This window comes from Chelonia mydas, chromosome 6 (genome assembly GCF_015237465.2).
Source record: "Chelonia mydas isolate rCheMyd1 chromosome 6, rCheMyd1.pri.v2, whole genome shotgun sequence".
NCBI lineage: Eukaryota > Metazoa > Chordata > Testudines > Cheloniidae > Chelonia > Chelonia mydas.
Genome location: NC_051246.2, coordinates 39,069,662 through 39,090,132, shown reverse-complemented (window position 1 = coordinate 39,090,132; position 20,471 = coordinate 39,069,662). Strand labels below are relative to the sequence as shown.

Sequence of the window (20,471 nt, the reverse complement as noted above, 5' to 3'; positions counted from 1 at the left end):
GATAAAAATGGCTTGAATTAGATGAATATTTCAAGATGACTGGACTTTTCCCATGGCTGGAAATACTGTGGTATTTAGTCATGCTGTGTTCCTTCTGTAAATATCCTGGATGAAATGCCGGCTCCATTTAAGTCAATGGCAAAACTCCTATTGACTTCAATGAAATCAGGATTTTATCCCCCAACTCTGTCAACTAATTAGACTATTCGTTTCCAAAAGTTAGAATAGCTGATGGATATGTGATGTGTGTTTGCCTCAAGCAAGGCTATTATTGTGTTTTCACATTGTGCTTTATATCTACTGCCTAATAGAGGAAAATGAATATTTTATAAATGCATAGATTTTAATCTCATCCTGAATAAAGTTACTCTTTTCACTCAATGCAGAGACATGGGATAAGTAGGAAGAACTTTGAATATTGATAATTGGAAAGGTAGGTCAACTCTGAAGCCTTTTCAGTACTTTTCATTTCACTTTCAAGATTAGTGCAGTAAATCCAAGACCAGGCCACCGGAGAGGGTTCGTCTCAAAAACAAAGGAGCTTACTGTTGGGTGATGGTGTCCACAATGGTCTGAAGTCTGGAAGGGAACACAGTGCAACATTAGAAGGAGAAATCCCTATATTAAATAAATCTATTTTAGGTATTTCTATAGTGCCTATTAATGTAGAATCTGAGTTAATCCCACAACTGCCTGGAGCTTCCTACTTACATTATTTCCCTCCAGATAAACTTTCAGGCATACAACCTCTTCAACTGAAAACAAGAACATCAGGTTGTACTCTGGTAAACAGGAAGTGAGTGATAAAGTTCAAATGATATCAGATTCAGTAGGTCCCAGTGCCCACTAGATGGTGCTATTATCACTATACATTCCTAAACTGGGAGTGGCCTGTTTTGTTCTATCAATTGTAGCGATGACTGAGAGCACAACTCTACTGAAGACTTATTAAAAAGAAAAGGAGTACTTGTGGCACCTTAGACACTAACAAATTTATTTGAGCATAAGCTTTGAAGTGAGCTACAGCTCATGAAAACTTATGCTCAAATAAATTGGTTAGTCTCTAAGGTGCCACAAGTACTCCTTTTCTTTTTGCGAATACAGACTAACACAGCTGCTACTCTGAAGCCTTATTAGTGTTTCAATTTTAAACCCCAGTTTTTGAGAAAGGATTGGGGAGCTAGCTTGTTATGAACATTCATTCAGAGCATTGATACAGTATTTGTCTCAGTCCAGAGAAATTTTTGTTTTTTGACATTTGAATTGATTTGATCAATATATGAGACAGGGGAGGTAAATGCATACACACAGGAATGGGATTTTCAAGAGCCTAAGTGGTGTATAAATGCCATTAACTCTCAGTGGGACTTATGCTATTCAATCCCCTAGCAATTTTTGAAAATCCCATCCTATGCAACAGTTGGGCAATTTTGAATTCTTAGCAATACAAGACTTTATTTAAAAATGAAATGTTTCAAGTTGCATAGTCTTTGATATCGATTAAGCTCATTTGGGATTTATAAAGGAAAACTTAAAACTGCCAAGTTTGTCTGAAAATCAGCTATTGCAAGTCTCTCTCTCTCTCTAAAAGTATGAACATAAAGACAAGTCAGGAAGATGAGATGCATGAAAGGGTGTCAACCATAGTGGAGAAGACAACAGAATACATTACTACTGGCCTACTATCTCCCTCCTGCAATTTAGCATAAAATGAGTTCTCAGGAGTATTGCAGTAATAGATGACATTGTGTAATTCCTCCTGCCAGTTCCATACGCCACATTTTCTCCTTTCAGTTTGTTGAGTGGGTGAGCACATCTCCAATGATTCTATCCAGATCCAGTTGTTGTTATTTATATAACATAAGTGTGCATATTTTACAGCATGTAAATGCTCCTCAAAACATCTGCCAGCTTGTAATAGGAACACTTTTATAGACACCAGTAAAATATATTGAAATATCCTCCAAAAGCAGGAAAAGAAAATCTTTATTCATGGCTGAAAAACTCATGCAACATTTTAACTTTGTGTCAGGAAGTGTGGGTGCACTGACCCAGAGCTCATACATAAGGACCAACAGTATATATAGATACAGACTCACTCAGTCTATTACACTGATAAAGGAGAAAGTGGATGAGGCCTGAGCAACATATAGGGCATGGCTACACTTGCAGATGTAGAGCACTGTTAGTTAAACCAGCCCTCGGAGACTACATCAGGGAAAGCGCTGCCGTGTGTTCACACTGTCAGCTGCAAGCGCACTGGCGTGGCCACATTTGTGGCACTTGCAGTGGCATTGGGAGCAGTGCATTATGGGTAGCTATCCCACAGAGCACCTCTTCCCATTCTGGCACTGTGGCTTATGGGAAGGGTGCGGGGACGTGCGGGGCATTCTGGTTCCTGTCCCAATGCCCCGTGATGCATCGCTTCGCATCCCAGCAATTCCTGTGCTTCTGTCCACATTTGGCGCCATATTTCAACTTTTTTTGTACTGCACGCTCTGTCTTCCCTTTTGGTCTGCGGGAATGGATCCTGAAGTGCTGAGAAATATGCTGATGGGTCTCGCCAGCACGTCACGAATGGCAGTCGAGTTACTCCTTAAGCTACATACTGACAGCGAGGAGTCCGATGAGGATGTCAACTTGCATAATGCTTACGACACGAGATGGCTTGTGGCATTCACGGACATGCTCACCACAGTGGAACGCTGCTTTTGGGCTCAGGAAACAAGCACTGAGTGGTGGGATCTCATCGTCATGCAAGTCTGGTATGACGAGCAGTGCCTGCAGAACTTTCGGATGAGAAAAGCCACTTTCATGGGACTGTGTGAGGAGCTCGCACCCTGCAGCGCAAGGACACGAGATTGAGAGCTGCCCTGACAGTGGAGAAGCGGGTGGCTATTGCAATCTGGAAGCTGGCAACTCCAGACAGCTGCCGATCGGTCGCTAACCAGTTTGGAGTGGGAAAGTCGACCGTTGGAATCGTGTTGATGCAACTCTGCAGGGCCATGAATCCCATCCTGCTCAGAAGAATCATGACTCTGGGCAACGTGCGTGACATTGTGGCTGGCTTTGCACAAATGGGTTTCCCTAACTGCGGAGGGGCGATAGATGGGACGCATATTCCAATACTGGCACCAGACCACCTAGCCTCCGAGTACATAAATCGGAAGGGGTATTTATTTCTCAATGGTTCTCCAGGCATTTGTGGATCACCATGGGCATTTCATATACATTAACACAGGCTGGTCCAGAAAGGTGCATGATGCACACATTTTCTGGAACACAGGCTTGTTCAGGAAGCTGCAAGCTGGCACTTTCTTCCCAGACCAGAAGATCACCGTAGGGGAAGTTGAAATGCCCATTGTGATCCTTGGAGACCCCACTTACCCTTTAATGCTGTGGCTCATGAAACCCTACACAGGGAGCCTTGACAGCAGCAAGGAGCGGTTCAACAACAGGCTGAGTCGGTGCAGAATGACTGCGGAGTGTGCTTTTGGCCATTTAAAGGGCCACTGGTGCTGTCTGTATGGGAAGCTGGACCTGGCCGATGACAACATCCCCACGGTTATCCGCGTGCTGTGACATCTGTGAAGGGAAGGGTGAAAGATTCACACAGGCATGGACCTCAGAGGTTCAACACCTAAAAGCTGAATTTGAACAGCCAGAGAGCAGGGCTATTGGGGGGCCCAGCGTGGGGCTGTGAGGATTAGGGATGCCTTGAGGAAGTAATTTGAGGCTGAAAGCCACCAGTAATAATTGGTGCCCTGCACGGGAGTGAAGTGCAGTGGTTCCAATGCTAGGAGGAATCTGTGTTTGCTACGTATGATGCACTGACTTGCAGTGCCTGTTGCTTTCCTGGGCTATGGTATCTTTTACTTAATGCAATAATAAAGAATGTTTTCAAAGTCAAAAAATTCATTTATTAAAAAGAAACACAGCTGCTTGGGAAACAGAAAGGGCATGACACATCTGTGCTGTGTGGGATGAGGGAAGGGGTGGGGTGGGCAATGGGTCAATCACAGATTTGCGTATGTCCTGTTATCATACTCAGCCTTCCTGTCTGGAATGCCATGCAATGAGTGCTGCATTTCAGGCTGGCTAAAATGCATGGTGATGGAGGTTGAGTGCACAGGGTAAGGGTCGTAGTTTGCAGGGCTGGGTGGTGAAGCTACAGGTGTTGGAGGCGGCTGGTGGTGGTAAGAATCCGGATGTTGGGGAAAGTGGGTTGGCGGTGACATGGGGGCACATGGGAAAGAGTTTTGGGACAAGGGCTGCAGGGAGGGTGCGGGCACAGAAGTGCTCCACCTGCATTGCTACGAGAGCCTGTATCGAGTCCGCTTGGCGCTCAGTAATGCTTAGCAGCCGCTCCATGCTTTGGTGCCGGCGATCCGCATTCTGCTGGCGGACCCTCCTTTCACTTTCCTGCCACTCCTGCACTTTTAGATTCTCATTATGACTTCATGCAGCATGTCTTCTTTGGTTCTTTGCGGACGCTTCCTGATTCTTTGCAGTCTTTCGGCCATTGATAACAAGGATGGCTGGGATCTCAAGGTTGCATCTGTAAAGCCAAAATGCAACACTTAAGAGAGGCAGCATTGTTCACACCAGACAGAGCAATGATTCGGCCGCACTTAAAGACAAGCACAGTGTACACAATAGCAGAAATTGCCTGTCCCAAAGCGAGCACACATAACTCACAGGAGCCCCAAAATGGTGAGTAAACACAGGGGCAAGCGGGACTGATTGTTTCACGGCTGTATTGTCCTCTGGGGTTCTGTGCCTTGGGAAGAGCCAACAGCTGCAGGGGGTCCCTATACTGAACACTGTCCTCACATTTTCCACAGGATGAGTTCATCCTGGAAGATATCTCGCTGCTGAGGGTGACCTGGGAAGCAAGGGAGGGTCTTCTACTACAACGCACTTCCGCCCTGGCCCTTGTGCAGCTTGCCTGTGTGGAGCAGTGGTCCCCCCGCACGTCACGGCACAGTGGTGCAGACATGTTAGCCTGACTGGGACAAGGAGCACAGTAGCTCTGCCAAGGAACCTGCACAAGCAGATTGCCCAGCTGCTGCATGAGACCTTTGAAGAGATCACTGAAGCCGATTACCGTGACGTGAGAGAGCACATCAACGCCCTATTCCGCATGTAGGCATGCATGTAGCCCTAACTCTCCTTGCCCCAAGAGCCAGCACCGAACAACTTCCTTCCCAAAATAAAAGCCGCTTACCGGGCACCTCCTCTGGTGTTTGTTCTTCCCCAAGCACCATCCGCTGTGACTGGCTACGTTCCTCCTGGCTTGAAAACTGCTCCTGGCTGCATGCATCTAGGAATGCCGGGCTGTCCCCCTCCTCCTCAGCACCCTCGCTCCCGCTTTCCTCCTCCTCCTGTCTTGTTGAACTGGCCTGTGAGGTGTTCATGATGGTCCTCGGAGTAGAGGTGGGGTTGCCCCCAAGTATCGCGTCCAGCTCTTTGTAGAAAACGGCAGGTCACAGGGGCAGCACCGGAGCAGCGGTTTGCCTCCCGAGCTTTGCGGTACACATTCCGCAGCTCCTTCACTTTAACCCTGCACTGCAGTGCATACCAGTCATGGCCCCTTTCCATCATGTCCCTTGATATCTGCCCAAAGGTATCGTAATTCCTACAGCTGGAGTGCAGATGGGCCTGGACAGCTTCCTCCCCCCAAACACTGAGGAGGTCCAGCACCTCACCATTGCTCCATTTTGGGGATCGCCTGGCGCGTGGAGGCGTGGTCACCTGGAAAGATGCACTGAGAGCACTCTACGCTTGGCTGAGCAAACAGTAAGGGGATTTTCAAAATTCCCAGAGAATGTAAAGGGCCGGTCAGACTGTTGGTCATCTGAGGGCAGGGCAGTAGAGTTCAAAGTGATGACCACAGTGCCTAGAACAGGCATTGTGGGACACTTCTGGAGGTGGATCAGAGCACATTAACAGACCAGGGTGTCCACACTGGCACCGCAGCGTTCCAGCTGGGGTGCAGCAAGTTTTATGCTTCTCGTGGAGGTGGATTACCAGGAGCGCTCCAGTTGCAGAGTCCAGGTGCTCTACGTGCCTTGCCACTGTGGACGTGTCGTGAGTTAGGGCGCCCAGGGCTGCTTTAATGTGCTCTAACTCGCAAGTGTAGCCAAGCCCATAGATTTCTATTGTCACCCTCTTGTTAGATGCTTCTCAAGAGGCAAAGTCATCATTTAAGGAGGGCAAACGACTCAGTGACAAGATTTCTGTTCCTGGCATTGCCCCTAATTTGTTATGTAAGCCTGGGCAAGTCATTCCACCTTTCTGTGCCACAGTTTCACCATTAGTAAAATGGAGAGAATAATATTTATCTCCCTCACAGAGGTGGTGTGAGAATCAGTGCATGAAAGATGCCATGCAAGTGCTTGTTATTGACATTTTAGTAGTTTTTTAAGAACCCCATCACAATCATGCACATTTGATTAGCTCCTAAAAACGGTGTCCAACTTTTCAAATCTTGTTTGCCTCCATTTCACTGTGAGTGTCTTCAGAGAAAATATGAAGACAGCCCTGACTGACCACAACAACATCCTTGCCCAATAAATAAGCCAGCCAAGCAGTCCCTAATGTAGGTGCCAACACAAACAATCAATACTTAACTATAATGACATAAACAGCTTCAAGAAGGCTGTTTATATTCAATACTCTTGGTTCTTTCAAAAAACACAGTCTCCTCTCAGCAAAATGCTCTGCATCCAAGTTTCCCCACTCCATGCTCACAAATGGTACATGTGTACATCAGGCTAATTTTTCTACCTTTTGCTGGAATCTGATGCTTTTTCCTTCTAAAACCCTGGTTTATTTCTCATATATAACAGGGCCCACAGCTGCAAGGGATTTATAGAAATATTATACTTGAAGAGGTTCTATTTTATCTTTGGCTTTTAACTCCAAAACAGATGGATTTTTATTTCCATCCAAATACTGCGTAGCACAGGTTATAAGAATCTTGTGGCTTTGTTAGACTTTAAGCACATATGACCCCGTGTGAAGCCTGAGCAAATAAGATGGGTTTGAAAGATCACTTTGTTCTTCTCTCAGCCTTTCAGCTTTCTTGCAACCTCTCAGCCACCCTGTATCTCCTGTATATCATATCCAACATGGCTGGAGAGAAAGTAGTTCAGGGTTTAGTGGAGCAAATGGCAGTGAAATGGCATTTCAGTGAGCCACAGAAAAAACATGGGTTCTGTAGAAACCTGGATCACACCGAAACTACATAGTGCATAGCAGATTTATGAACAAGCCATCAAGTCATCACATGTACCAAAGAACTAATTCACTATGTAACTGTTATCCTTTCTAACCATTTCTACTTTCACCTGAGATTCCAAATCCATATGAGCTGGAGAACATACTTTATTATCAATATTGCTAGTCTGTTCTTTCATTTGTCTTACCTATTTTCCACTGCGCTGATCAGAGTGGATTTTAGCCAGCTACATGTAATTCTTGGCTGGCTTTTGAGAAACAACCCATCTGATGGTTAGTGAAGGTGAGATTTTCTTTAAGTTTTAATTGCTAATATTTTAAATTATCTAAAACAGCATTTGTTGATACTGAAGTATTTAAAATGGCAAATCAAAACTATGTATTAGGGTATAATATATAATGTACAGAAGAGAAAAACTTAGGGCCCTATTCCTATCCTATACTTGAATAAGCACTACTTGAGTGAGGATTTTCAATTTGTTCCTGATTTGCAGTTTTCCTTCAACAAACTATTCCTAAATAGTGCAGTATGTTTAATTCATTCCTAGGCAACATTCTGGTGCCAGGAACACAGCCCAATAGAACTACCAAAAACAAGTTATCCTGGTTAAGTCATTTTACTAAATACAGCACATTTTAATTGCTAGACCGGAAAGGTGTTTCTTATAAAAACATATTTATAAATAAAACTTCAGTACAGCTCTTTAGTAGATCTTTAGTAGAAACGGATGCTTTCGGTGTCAATCTAGCTCCCATTTAATCCAATAAATCAATTACAACACTTCCATTGACTTCACTAGGAGCATGAGTGGTCGCTACGGCTAATATTTTCAAAAGTGTGCTCTGATTTTGGGAAACATCTTGTGTGTCAAAGTTGATCATCCAAAATTTGACGCAAGCAAAAATTAGAGGCTTTTTTTTTTTTTTGTTTAAATGTTGCCCTTGGTATTTGTATGGTGATATATGTCCTTTAAAGAATGTGTAGATGCACTTCATATTGTGGGGACTTTTGCAAGATTTTAATTTTTTTTTTTTTAATGTGTAGGATAAAAAAACCCCTCCAAAATAAGAACAGTCACTAGAAAATGTTTTCCTAGCTGCAAAGTAAAGAATATTAGATATAAACTACACTGTGTACTGTATACTTTCACACTTAACATGAAAAGCAAGTCCCATCTAGCTGGGATCCTGCCAGAAGCCGACTCTTGTTTAGCAATATAGGAAAAGTAGGATGGTTGGGATCCCCTGACACCTATTTGCAGCACTTATATTGAGAACCTCTGTCATACAATAAATCCCAAAGGGCATAGAGCTGGCAGAACTCCCAGACATGGCATAATAAGGTATGTATTATACTGGCCAGACAGTTACAAACTCCAGCTATCCCCAGGTGTGTCTTTCATTCCCTATACACCTACACTGAGTGAGAGCTGCTCCTTGCAACTGAGGATCTAAACAAAACTACTTCATTACTACAGTGTAAAAGAACAATATCAAGTAAAATAAACCTTTACTGAATCTTTAAACTCGCCCTGACATTTACAATATAATATTACTGATGGAAAGTATTTTTCTCTAACAACTTTGGCATTTGTATCTGTTTAAAACTGTTAACAACAACTATAACTTATGTAATTCCTTATCACATCAATACATCTTTACTCGCGCCTCGGCATCATTCATGATTGGGCATGTTTTTAGCCACACTCAAGCAGAGTCTGGTTTTAATGCCATTCAGAAGCACCACATTCTGTTATTATTATGATTTTTTTTTGAAGATGTGGTGGTATTCTTTCTTTCTTTTCACTACATATTTAGGACCTGATTTTCCTCACTGATACTGGGGAAAATCAGCAGTTACTCCACTGAAGTCACTGGAATTACACGGATATAAAATCAGTGTAAATAAGAGGAAAATCCAGCAATCTGACTCCGGAGATCTTTTTCAAATCAAAAGATTTCAGTTTCCAATTTTTTGCTGAAAAGTCAAAATTTTCCACAGAGGAGAAAAATAATTCCAACAAACTCTATACCCAGTAGGTAGTTATGATTTTAGTGCCCAAAACTTTGCTTCTAGAAAAATCCTATTAAAAGATCAAACAAATTCAGAATAAATTGTTAAACAAATTTTGCATTCATACACTTGGGGCAACTTGAATTCAGAGGGCTCATTCATACACACATCCAATTGCCCAAACAGAGAAGCAGTGGGAGTTAACAGGTGAGTTGGCCAACCTGATTTAGAGCTTGTGTTCTTTTTTAAAAAAGTGAATGTACTGAAAGGGGCTGCGCAGAACAACAGAGATTGAAGTTTTTTATCCATAAACAGATACAGCAGGAGCAGCAGCAGTGCAAGCTTCCCTACACTGCCCCCTGGCTCATATGATTCAACCTGGATGTGGAGTGATCACTTCTAAGGGTGAGAGGGTAGCTTAATGCCCATGCCTATTCCAGCTCTCATTTCTCCTAAAACTTTCAACAAAGGTCCACTAGAAACTGAATGGGGACCACTGGCTGATTTTACACAGGTCACGACACAGCTTTCAGCATTACCTGAGCTGGATTACGCCCAATATGTGACATATTTGTTAAGGGCTCTGTAACTCACCACCAATTACCTCTGTCAATCAGTCTTAACACTTGAAATGCTATTATTTGGACATGGCGTTGATGGGACCATTTTGTGAGTATGGATTATTGATTTTAAAAAATAGCTATTCTGCAATAACAACCACACCACTCTTTGCACTCGTCAATCAACATACGCACCTCTTAGATGTGCTGGGATATTGAGATGTGTTGAGGCTAGGAGTGTTAAATGTTACAAAGTGTTTGTGTGAGTGTATACAGACAGTCTCTTGTGCACCAGCTAATAACACAAACTACCATCCCTGGCCACAGGCTCATGAACCACGAATAGCAACAAATGCTGCCTTACAATTTTTAGAACCACAGTGCTACAGCTCACTTTTAAAGTGGGGGCAGTGGCTTCAAACGGCATGACTGGCTGTGTTTTGGGGAAAATACAGCCCTTTGCTGAGGCACAATGGTTATACTTGTGGTTGTTCAAAAGCTGATGCTCCCAAATTTCTTCACATTGGGAAAGAGTTTTTACCTGGCCTCAGAGTTTGTTTAAGTCAAAGCAAATGCGATATGCCAGGTTTCTAAGGTGTGGCAGGCAGAAGCAGTGCAGAGGTTTCATGTGTTTTCCTGAAGTTAGGCACATAGACCTTGCAATACATAATAGGTGACTCACTGCTCTGTCCATTTTGTTCATGTCTAGCAGACAGAGACAGGACATGATGTAAAAATAGTCTTTGTTACTACGTCAAGTGTTGGCCATTTAACATACAAAAGAACTTAAAGCAGACCATTGCCCTATGAGCTGTGAAAGAATGAGATCCAGGCACATCCATATTTCATGTATGTAGCAGAGATATCTTGCTAAATATTGTGCAATCACAGGAAAAAAAACTTTGTATTCTACATAACTATATTTGTGTGAGTTAATTATATGATACTATATCAATAATATGTTTGAACAGACAAGTGCCAGATCATCGTTTCACAAATCTAACTCCTAGATAATTCTATGATCATCTTTGAGGAGTGGCTAGTATCAAATAGAATTACAGCCTAAATTCTAGGAATGCAAGGAGTAAGCTATGGATAGTCTTTCTCCTTTTTTTTAACCTATGTCCCATACTAAATCTCTCTAATCTGTCAAATCAGTAAAAAGTCCTTTTCTTGTGTGTCAACAAGATTGAATCTAACTTTAAAATATTGGTAACTAATCGATTATTCCTACAATTGCAAATAGGGTTCTCCCAAAATAAGACACACATTGAGCGTTGAGCATCCTCAACTTCCATTGACTGCAGTGAGAATGGAGGTTGCTCAGCACCATAAAGGATTGAGCTCTAAATGGTGGGAAACTCTTAATGTACTTACAGGAAATTCTCTCTACTGTAGATTCTCCTAGCTTCACAATAAGCTTAAAAGTTTAGTAAACCTTCTGTCGGATTAGGTATTTCCCTAGTCACGTGCAAGCTATATAGCTATTACTACATTCTGTGGCAGTGCGGGAGTCAATTATATCTGACACAGTTACTGTCCATATGCCAAATAATATAATTCAATAATTTTATAATTTTAGTATTTTATAATTTTAGTATTAATATATAAATATATATATAATCAGGCCTTTTAAACCCTAAGTACTTGATCAATCACCTGTTGTTATTCCATGTTCCTGCCTGCAGTTGACTGGAACTGTTAGTCTCTAAGGTGCCACAAGTACTCCTTTTCTTTTTGCGGATACAGACTAACACGGCTGCTACTCTGAAACCTGCTTGTACTTAGATTCAGTAACAACTGGTCTGAAGAGGGACTTTCACAGTCAAAGGTCATCCTGGAGGAGGCTTGCCAGGATGCTTTGTTGATTACCTTTATGGAACACTGCAAGTACCATTTGTTTTGGCTGTCTCATTCTTGGGGCCCCCCATGCATGTTTTTTGTCTCTTCCGTCTGCTCTCCCTTTCACATGTGGCATCCCTTCAGATGCTGTGGCGCTTACCTGCCATGTTTGCCTTTGTGCCAGAGTTGTTTGATGTTGGCTGGCTGCATACATGGGTAGATTGGCTATTCTTTAAGATAAGATTTATACTGTGGTTTTTCTATATTGGGTAGTGTGACAGGTTTCAGTCGATCCTCCGAGCCCCTAGGGGCGATGGAGAGCTATGGTCTCACTGGCCGGCCTCCGCCACACCTTCTGGGCATTGGGGAATTAGCGGTGAAGGTGTGCCAGCCGGAGTCAGTAGCGCGCCCCTCGGGCAGGGGAGCGCCGGCACGAGTCAGTAGCGCGCCCCTCGGGCAGGGGAGCGCCGGCACGAGTCAGTAGCGCGCCCCTCGGGCAGGGGAGCGCCGGCACGAGTCAGTGGCGCGCCCCTCGGGCAGGGGAGCGCCGGCACGAGTCAGTGGCGCGCCCCTCGGGCAGGGGAGCGCCGGCACGAGTCAGTGGCGCGCCCCTCGGGCAGGGGAGCGCCGGCACGAGTCAGTGGCGCGCCCCTCGGGCAGGTTGGCCGGGGTAGGGGAACACAGGCCCACCCAACTCCACTGCGTTCCAGCCCAGGGCCCTGACAGTGGCGGGAGGCGAAAGTCCCGCCGCTGGGTCAGCGGGGCCGTCTGCGCCCGCTAACCAAACACACCCACCCCACGGTGCAGTTCGACCCCTGGGCCACTTCGTACCCGGTCTCTCAGGTCCCTCCATCTCGTCCGGGTATTCCGCTGCGGGCCACTCCCGCTCCCCCTCTGTATCGGACTCACGCTGGCCCGGGCTGCAGTCAGGCCCCTCCAGGTCCTCAGGGTATTCAGCGGCTGACAGTCCTGGTTGCCACAGGCCTTCCTCCCGGTCAGGCTCCTCCTTGCCCAGGGCTTCGCCTGGGTCAGCAGCAGGATTGTGAGGGAGCAGCCGGCAGCCTGTGTCTGTCTCCCTCTCTTGGTGCTCTCCTCACTGGGCAGAGGGCCCCGCCCTTTTACTTCCTGTCCCACCCTTCCCCTTCCGGGGATTGGCAGAAGCTTGGTCTGGCCCCGCCCACTCAGGCTGAGAGGGTGGCTCTTTACCCTCTGGTTCGGAGGGGAGCCACCCTGGCTCCCTACAGGTAGATATCTTGCTATTCTTATATTATCAATTAACCGACTGATTAAACAAACAAACACGGTATGCTGGTGGGAAGAGGAAGAGAAATTTAATTGTTAGTAACAATTCAATGTTAAAATGAACTGGCAAAACAATGACTGGCATTGTTTTCTAAGGAAACTCAGCATGGTATCTTATAAAATAGTGACAACCAGGATGGGGTATCCTGACATCTAAAGGAAAAAACAAGGAGTGAGGGCAAGCAAAGCAAATACTCATAGCCCCCACTTTCCTGAATATATGCACACACACTTCTCCCTTTCTTTGAAATAATCAAGTGCAGTCACCCAACCAGCAATGTTTTCTACTCATTAGACCAGTGGTTCTCAAGCTTATTTGATTGTGTCCCCCTGCTCCCCTTCTTTGTGTCTGTAGCAGTTTATACCACCCGCGCTCCCGCCACACGGCCACCCAGTTCTAAAGGCAGAGTGGAGAGCAGTGACTGCTGGCTGGGTGCCCAGCTCTGAAGGCAGAGCGGCTTCCCACCCCAGAATACTTTCCACGCCTCCCAAGGGGGCGCATACCCCAGTTTGAGAACTTCTGCATTAGATGTTGTCTAACTTTGATGAGGGTGCCTCAGGTGCACAGAAGACATTTTAAACAATTTGTAACTTAATGTTCAGGAATGAGTTATATTTTGGTACAGAAAGTTGTTGTGTTGTGGCTCATTTACAGCAGTATGTGTCTCTTTGCCTCATTCACATTTCAGCACTGCTGAGCTTTACTCAAGCCTACATTCAGAAATAGGTCATGTTTTAAAATATATTAGCTAACATGTTCCAACTAACATGATTTTAGATAGGATTTTGCACCCAGTGTAGCAAGTCTCATTTCAAAATGTGGTAGCTGTTTATGGTTAACTTAATCCTGAACTTCCGCCTACACCATGTTTTACAACACAACTTATTTTCCTAGTCTAGACATGGCCTCAGCCTTCTTACTGTCCTAAAAATGTAACAGGGACACTCTTGGAAGGGTTAACTTACAAGTATTCTAAATTCACATTAAAAACATCATTTTTATGTCTTTTAGCACAATCGGGTTTTTGATACTTTCACTTATGCAGAGACAGGTAAAAGGCTGGGTCCCTGAATGGAAAAGGCAATCCTCCTATAATATCTTCCCTTCAGGGCCTCATCAGTTCTGTTAGGAACTGCTTCAATTCCCACTGAAGTTAATGGAAGTCTTTCCATTGACTTCAATGTGAGTTAGATTGCGGTAACATTTTCAGAAGCACCTAACCGACTTAGGAGCCTAATGCCCTGTCTACTCAGGAAAGTTCACCAGTTATACAGATATAGTAATACTGGTAAAACAACAACAACACATGGACACTCTTATTCCAGTATAAGTGACTTTTTTGATTTAGCTTGTTTAACCCCTTCTCAGGAGACATAAGCTAAATCAAAAGAGACGTTCTTATACTGGAGGAGTGCTTAAGTCACTTTTGAAAATTTTACCCAAGATACTTTTTCATTATTAGTTATTTTGTTTAGATTTACAGATCCACTGGAATGGCACACTTATCCCTGGTTGTTTTTTTAAACACTTAATCAAATATACAAATATAAATTAATTCTATAAACTTCTACACTCCCCATTCAATATATTAGCAACAGCCAACAATAACTCAGCAGCAAAAACATATCTCCTACCAAAGTCTTCCCTTAGTCTTCAAATCTATGAGAATTAAGCTTTCAAATTATGAAACTATTATGAAAGAGATGTGAATTAGCGCCTTGGCACCCGTACATCACCAAATAACACTACTACCAAGATGACTGACCACAATGTATTAACTCAGAATCAGAATGAACCATAGAAGTTGGAGATGGAAAAGATCATTAATCATTTAACACATCTCCCTTCCAATACAAAATTGTTTCCTATGCTATATTTTCTTGATTTGGATGGAACATATTTAATACATTAACTCATTCCAGTCATCATTCCTAACCCTCTTTATTACTCTCAATGTGAAGTGTAAGAAACTCAATTTAAAAAAAAAAAATAAATGATGGCACTAATAAACTAAGATTTATGGTGTTTCACTAGTAGACTTCCATGCCATTGAACAAAAATATAAAGTGCTCCAGCTGAGAGAATAAGGCAAGAGGAGAAAATATATAATTGGAATTGATATTGGAAATTAGGTTGATAATTGTTAAAAAGGGCAGTGTCAAGATTTAAATGTTTTTCTCAAATGTACTGTTTCTTCAGAAATCATTACAAGCTTAGGCCCCACTCCTTCAACTTGCTCTGTGTGAACTGATCTCTCTCTATGCCCTTGTGGGACTGCATTGACTTGAACAGAGTTCAGTGGAGTCAGAGATCCACCACATGGAGGAGCTTGTAGGAACAGGACCAGAGATGCTGATCCTGCAAAAGTAGCCATAGACTTACTCTCATGCAGAGGGATTAATTTCATATAGTTTCATTTATTTATTTAACAATTGATGAAATTAATAATTAGGGCAGTCAAGCAATTAAAAAAATTAATCGCGCTGTTAAACAATAATAGAATACCATTTATTTAAATATTTTTGGATGTTTTCTACATTTTCAAATATATTAATTTCAATTACAACACAGAATACAAAGTGTACAGTGCTCACTTTGTTTTTTACAGTGCAAATATTTGTAATCAAAAATAAATAAATAGTATTTTTCAATTCACCTAATACAAGTACTGTAGTGCAATCTCTTTATCATGAAAGTTGAACTTACAAATGTAGAATTATGTACAAAAAAAACCTGCATTCAAAAATAAAACAATGTAAAACTTTAGAGCCTACAAGTCCAATCAGTCCTACTTCTTGTTCAGCCAATCGCTCAAACAAGTAGCAGGGGATAGCCATGTTAGTCTGTATCCACCAAAACAACAGGGAGTCCGGTGGCACCTTAAAGACTAACAGATTTGTTTGGGCATAAGCTTTTGTGGGTTAAAAACTCATTTCTTCAAGGTGCTCCCTGCTGTTTTTCAGACAAACAAGTTTGTTTACATTTGCAGAAGATGATGCTGCCTGCTTCTTGTTTACAGTGTTACCTGAAAGTGATAAAAGGCATTTGCATGACACTGTTGTAGCTAGTGTCACAAGATATTTACACGCTAGATACACTAAAGATTCATATGTCGCTTCATGCTTCAACCACCATTCCAGGGGACATGTGTCCATGCTGATGACGAGTTCTTCTTGAGAACCATCCAAAGCAGTGTAGACCGACGCATGTTCATTTTCATGAACATGAGTCAGATGCCACCAGCAGAAGATTGATTTTCTTTTTTGGTGGTTCGGGTTTTGTAGTTTCCACATCAGAGTGTTGCTCTTTTAAGACTTCTGAAAGCATACTCCACACCTCATCCCTCTCAGATTTTGGAAGGCACTTTAGATTCTTAAATCTTGGGTTGACTGCTGTAGCTATCTTTAGAAATTTCACATTGGTATCTTCTTTGCATTTTGTCAAATTTGCAGTGAAAGTGTTCTTAAAACAAACAACATGTGCTGGGTCATCTTCCAAGACTGCTAAAACATGAAATATATGGCAGAATTGGGGTAAAACAGAGCAGGAGACATACAATTCTCCCCCAAGGAGTTCAGTCACAAATTTAATTTATGCATTATTTTTTTAACAAGCGTCATCAGCATGAAAGCATGTCCTCTGGAACGATGGCCGGAGCATGAAGAGGCATATGAATCTTTAGCACATCTGGCACGTAAATATCTTGCAATGCCAGCTACAACAGTGTCATTTGAATGCCTGTTCTCACTTTCAGGTGACATTGTAATTAAGAAGTGGGAAGCATTATCTCCCGTAAATGTAAACAAACTTATTTCTCTTAGCGATTGGCTGAACAAGAAGTAGGACTGAGTGGACTTGCAGGCTCTAAAGTTTTACATTGTTTTGTTTTTGAGTGTACAAACAAACCTACATTTGTAATTTTCACTTTCATGATAAAGAGATTGCACTAGAGTACTTGTATGAGGTGAATTGAAAAATATTATTTCTTTTGTTTATCATTTTTACAGTGCAAATATTTGTAATAAAAAATAACATCAAGTGAGCACTATACACTTTGTATTCTGTGTTGTAATTGAAATAGATATATGTAGAAAAACATCCAAAATATTTAATAAATTTCAGTTGGTACTCTATTAACAGTGCAATTAATTGCGATTAATTTTTTTGTGTTAATTGCGTGAGTTAACTGTGATTAATCGACAGCCCTATAAATAATACAATACAGGTAATGTTCAGTAGAACTGTTTCAAAAGATAAATAGCTGGAATTATAAAATCATCACTTACAAAGCTCAAGTATCAGAGGGGTAGCCGTGTTAGTCTGGATCTGTAAAAGTGGCAAAGAGTCCTGTGGCACCTTATAGACTGACAGACGTATTGGAGCATAAGCTTTGGTGGGTGAAATCTGACGAAGTGGGTATTCACCCAGGAAAGCTCATGCTCCAATACGTCACTTACAAAGCTGTCTATCAATTAAATACCTGCTACAAAAAGACACTAGCTCAAGAAAAATTAATCTGCTTTTTAGAGATTTTATCAGAGATTTGATCATTTGTATATGTTATGTTTGTTACTAACAACACCCTGAAAAAGTGAAACTAGATTTTGGATCCCCTATTACAGAATAACTTTTATAGCAAAATTGCTTTTCTCCATTTACACTAATTTTTAATCTGTAGTATGCGAAAATGAGGCAGCTGATAGTGACATTCTAATTCCTGTGCCTGACTGTAGTTGCATCAGTTGCACTGCTTCGGAAATCTACCATATACGCATCATTTTTCTTCCAATCCCTTGAATAAGGTCTCTTTTTAGAGCTATAAATGTTAACTTGTAAGTGTCTCTGTTCCTGCCTAATGCACCAGCTATTTCTCTCTCATCCCCTAACCTAAACACCTCTACCTTCTCCCTAACCTAGTTTATAATTATAGATGGACTAAACCCCCTTGAACAGAAGTTCAGATCTGAATTTCATGGATAGGACTTACCTCTGTTTATTTCTAGGGGTGCTGCTCCCAGCCCATCTTATGTACAGTACACCAATATGCCCTCTTACTTTCCAGAAAATGTTTACATCTCCTTTTTCTGATTTAATCCTTGCCTTCCCTACCCTAACAGTTTATCTCCTACTCCTCCGGAACATCTAGAATGAGCCCCTCCCCACCACTGACCCAAATATCATTGCCTGTCTACATGTTGGGACAATGCGCTCTATGGGCATGTGATTTCTAAAGCACACTAAAGTGTTGCACGTTAATTGGTCAGTGTAGTCCCTGCTGGTGCGTTTTAACATAGTGCTGTTTGAAACAATACTACAATAAAGTGAACTAGGGCAGGGGTTCTCCACCTTTTTCTTTCTGAGCGCCCCCACCCTAACATGCTATAAAAACTCAACAATAATTGATTTCCTGCATATAAAAGTTAGGGTTGGGGTTAGGGGGTAGCAAGCCAGGCAATTGCCTGGGTCCCCATGCCACACAGGGGCCCCAGTGAAACTACATTGCTCAGGCTTCGGCTTCTGGGCTTCATGCAGTGGGGCTTCAGCTTTCTACCCTGGGCCCCAGCAAGTCTAACGCTGGCCCTGCTTGGCAGCCCAGCTGAAACCTGCTTGTGGCCCCCCAGGGGTCCCTGAACACCTGGTAGAGAACCACTGAACTAGGGAACTTTTAGTATACTCCACCAGGGTCTATGGACCAATTAATACACAACACATTAGTGTGCTTTAGAAATCACACCCTCCTAGAGTGCATTACTCTACTATGTAGACAAGCCCTTAGTCTCAATGCCCTGATTTACCTTCTACTGCTTACCCCCGCAAATAAAATATTTTAAGGGAACTCACCAGTCCATTTTTCCCTTAGAACAGTATCATCTGCAAGTGGTCCACTTCCTGCAAACTCTCTGATGAATTTCTAAGGTGGGGAGCAGAGAGGAAAAGATGCTATATCTCATGGGAAAGATGCAAGTAATAATTAACAATACATGACACTACGTCTTGGGAGGAAAGGAAAGTTTAAAAGAAAAGGAAGGCCGAAGAGAAGGCAGAGGTAGAAACTCCTTCTTACAGAAAGCAGTCTCTCTTGTCAGCCACAAACAAGAAATATTGATGACCAAAAGGCCAGTTAATTCTTGGAACTGGCAGAAATTATAGGGAAGCATGACTCACCTGACCTAGGACAGAAAATTAGAAAGAGAAATGTATAAAGGAGACAAATTGCAGCTGCCACGATCCCCATGGCATTAAAAATGTTACCAAATTGCATCATTTTTTCTAATATTTACCAGAGAATCCTCATCCCTGTCAATATTGGGTTTGAAATTTATACTGAGCTCTTTTCCTGCTATCTTTTCTTCTTTTCTTCCTTCATCAGTTCCCATTTGGAAGAGTAGAGAGAGTTCTAATTCTCTTCCCCAGCATTTTAGCCAGCATATACAGTCAACTCTGAGGCTATCCCATGCCAGCAATAGGAATGTCTGTAAATGTCTGAATGGGGAGCAAAATCTGCCTATACTTTGGTGCTGTTTGACACAGGCCAGCACTAAACCTTTCTGCTTATGCCTTCTATTTCCTGTCATTGATGCAAATATATATTCTAGCAGCCTTAGGACTCAGGGTTATCCTCATGTGCTTGGCATATAACACTTTAGGCCAGAGGTGACTAAAGTGCAGCCATGAGTCAAATGAAGCCCATGGTGTTCTGTAATGTGCCCCACTGCTGCACTCATCTTTGAATATGGAAGTGTGAGTAAAGGTTAAAGTAAGTGAGAGTGAAAAGGGGGCACAGCAAATAAGTTTATGCTAAAGACAGCAGAAGAGCTCCTCCCACAGTCCTTCTCCCCAGCCTCAGGGAATGCCTCTCCTCAAATCCTTTTCCTCTCCACTGCCACCGTAAAGCAACCCCTTGCACCTGTGAGGCACTGACATCACCAGGCAAGAGGACAAATAAAAGAGTAGCTGCCACATGATACCTTCCCATCCCCCGCTTACTGTAGCTCTCCTTTTCCCAGTCTATACTGTACAATTGAGAGAAAATGGTCCATTGGCTCAGAGCTCTTCCTGAGGCTCCTTTTTCAGGGGGCCCCATTTCCCATGATCAGAAGAGAGTGACGAAGACAGCTCAGCCGGAGCTCATGCCAGCACTCCATACACTGATACAAAAATCTCACCCCTAGTTGGACACACCTACCAATATTTTGTTAATTCTCCTTCCTTCACTAACTTATCTGAACCACTGGGTGAGATTTCCTACACTGATACAAACAAAGGCCCTTTGGATCATTTTAAAAAGAAAAGTTCACTTCTCCAGCTCTCATAAACTGGGAGTTTATGACAAATGAGGATGATAATCCTTTAAATGATTCTTTCAGGAGAGTGGGGTGGGAGGAGGTATTGTTTCATGGTGTCTGTGTATATAATGTCTTCTGCGATTTTCACAGTATGCATCCGATGAAGTGAGCTGTAGCTCACGAAAGCTCATGCTCAAATAAATTGGTTAGTCTCTAAGGTGCCA

General features: G+C 42.7%; 1 long non-coding RNA gene across 1 annotated transcript; it reads right to left on the bottom strand.

The window, feature by feature from the left end:
• Positions 1-200: 200 nt before the first annotated feature.
• LOC122466417 lies at positions 201-20,320 on the bottom strand. Its single transcript, XR_006291865.1, has 3 exons — positions 19,949-20,320; positions 18,803-18,872; positions 201-579 (listed from the first exon to the last, which is right to left on the bottom strand). It is a non-coding gene; the product is annotated as an uncharacterized LOC122466417 (long non-coding RNA).
• Between the last annotated feature and the right edge of the window lie 151 nt (positions 20,321-20,471).